Genomic DNA, 2872 nt, shown 5'->3' on the forward strand with positions numbered 1-2872 from the left:
ATTATTAATATCCTTTTTTTTCCCTCTTCCCTCTTTTCCCCACTTTTTTATTTAAAAAAAATTCGAGTCCAGCTTTCTCTAGAAGTTTGCTTTTCAGCATTTCCTCTCCCATTTCCAGGACAAAGGTGTCCCTTGCATGGAGTAATTCCAGGCAAGACCCCACCTCAGGACCCCAGGTAACCACTGGAGCTTACAGTCCAGACACACACTCACTGGCAAAACCTCAGGTCAAAGGATCCAATCAAACGGCTGACAAATCACTTCTCTTTATTATGTATATTATTGTCTGGTTACTTAGGATCTGACTTAAAAAAAAAAAAAAAGACAAGTATTTCCATGAAAAACACCTAATCATCTGATTACTCTGGGCTCAGTAATTGTTCAAGTGTCAGGAGACAGCCTCAACACTTAGCCCTGGGAGTGCCGACGTGCAAGTATTTGAATTGGGGTAAAAAGCAATCTTTCAGGTTCCCATCAAGGTGAATATTTGGTGGGTGGCACGCGAAGCGTCCCCGCGAGGGGTGAGCGCGCCGGTGGGTTGCCCTCCGCCCCTGCCTGGCACGCCCCTGGCACTCCCCTCCCCATTTGACCGAAAGAGTTCACACCAAAGCAGAGGCGGTGGGATCGGAGGAAGCCGGAATATAAATTTGTACCGAACACTCTCTTAGTCCGAAGGCCAGGTCGGGGACAATGGGGTCAGCGGGATGCACGAGCGCAGGACGCAGGGAAAAGTCGAGAGAGGACTAGGAGCCGCTAGCTTTCGGCTCCTCACACAGCAAAGCAAGTCCTTGCAAATGAATCGCTCCTTCCCGGTCCTTCTTCCCCATTAGTAATCCATTTCGAGATTAGCGCAGACCAAGGGGATTAAAACAACAGATACATACAAATGTGAAATAATATTGCAATCGACATTGAAGGGAGAAAAATAATTCTTTAGGGTTTCTTCGAGTAAAACAAACTGCCTCCCTCAGGATTCCCTCCACCCAGGCAGCGTGTGAAGATGCACTTTTGTTTTCCAGTTCCCTCCAGCCAAGACCTGGTGCCTGTCCCCCCATTCACCTCTCAGTCTGTCAATTTCCTTAACTTTCACAGCCGCTCCCCCTTTCTCCCCTGCCCCCAGCTCCGCTTGCTGGCCCAGATGCCAGAAGAGATACAATGTTTCTGCCCTGAACACAGCCTGTAGAAGGAATTCGAATTTGGCCACAGCTAATTTTTTTTAAGCAAATTCTGTTTATTCTGTACCATGTGGAGAAAATTTAAAAAAGGAACCTATTCTCTTTTTGAAACGGAATTGACCTTTCATCTAGAGGAATTATTTCGACCCTGTGTTGTTACACAGAAGGTGGGAAACTTCTTTTAGAGTTGCAAGCAAAGGATGATAAGGGGGACCCCTGCATTGGGGGGGGGTGTGGACGGGGTGGGGGGGCGGCAGGGGTCCAAGCCAAGCCAAACGGTTTTCTCACGTGCAAACTCGCAGTCCAATCCATTCGGAGTTGAGCCTAGGATAGGAGGGGAAAGTCTATTAAAAAAAAAATCAGAAGCATCTCTCTGAGAAGCCCTTTCAAACAAAATCAAAACAGGACCAGAGAATCTCAGACCGTCTCTAATATCCCTACTGCGAGGCCCGCGGGCTGTGGAATCTCGCACGTCACCTGGCCCCAGCAGGGCAGCCAGCTGAGAGGTTCATTTTATTTTATTTTTATTTTATTTTTTGAAGTTAAGGCTGAATCTCGGTTTCAGTGCTTTTTGGCAACGTCTCCACTGACAGGAACCAGCAAACTTCAGGACTCAAATGAGCGTCTTAATTTATTGATGCAAAACAGGTCTGCTTGTCGCCCCCAGTTCTCGGCGCGCTCTGTCCCCCACGCCCCCAGCTTCGGTCCCTTCATTTGATCTCTGGGTAAGGCCGCCGCAGCACAGGCGGAGGAACACGTTGGTGGGGGGGAGGGGTTCGGCCCCCGCGCACCACCCCCCCCCCTCCAGACCTATACCCGCCCGGGAACGCCGCGACCCCCGCCCCGCGGCCGGGTCAGCTGACCTGGCTCGCTTGCCGGCTCCCCGCCCGCCGCCTTGTTTCCGGTCCCCGGGGTCCGCGAGCTGCGCACGGAGCGGGAGCGGCCGCGGCCGCGAGGTGATGCTGGGGGCTGATTACCATGAGAAAGGCTGTGCCTGGAAAAGCCTCCTCCACGCGACTGTCAATCTCACTAAGGGGTGGGATGGGGGGGACGGAAAGGGGCCCTGTAGGAGTCACCAGAAAACTTGGAGTAAGTTGGATGCGACGCAGGCCTGAGGAGGTGGCTTTCGCCTCAACTTGGAAGGCTGTGGCGTTAAGGGCGCGGACGCCAGCAGCCTCGCCAGGGGATTGAAAACCCCAAATCCTTCCTTCCCTCCTTTTCTCCCTCTTGCCTTCCTTTCAGCCCTCCCTGACCTTTATCCTTATTTTCTTGAAATTCTTTCCCAATTGCCTTTCCTACATTATCCTTTCTTTCTATCTGATATCTCCCTTTTGCAAGCCCTTATTTTGTTTCCTAACATCTCCTCTTCTCTCTGATTCTTTTCTGCCACCTTTATGTGTCCAGATTTATCATTTCGTTTTGAAAACACAATGTTTCATATGTAATTAATCTACCAGCAGGAGGTCAGGGACACCCTGACTAAAGTAACTCCCTTGGGTCATCAGAGAACAAGTTCGCCAGGTGTCAGTGAAAAGTAAAATAATAATAATAATAGTAATAAAATAAATATAAATCTATATCTCAGTAATCATAGTGGCTCCCTATTCTGAATTATCATATCAGCTCAAATTGACTTCCTTTTTTCTTAAAAGATATAATCTTCCTGGAAGAAAAATGAATAATACTTGTTGTAGGGA

Source organism: Lipotes vexillifer, unplaced genomic scaffold (genome assembly GCF_000442215.2).
Source record: "Lipotes vexillifer unplaced genomic scaffold, Lipotes_vexillifer_v1.1 scaffold265, whole genome shotgun sequence".
In the NCBI taxonomy this organism is placed as follows: domain Eukaryota; kingdom Metazoa; phylum Chordata; class Mammalia; order Artiodactyla; family Lipotidae; genus Lipotes; species Lipotes vexillifer.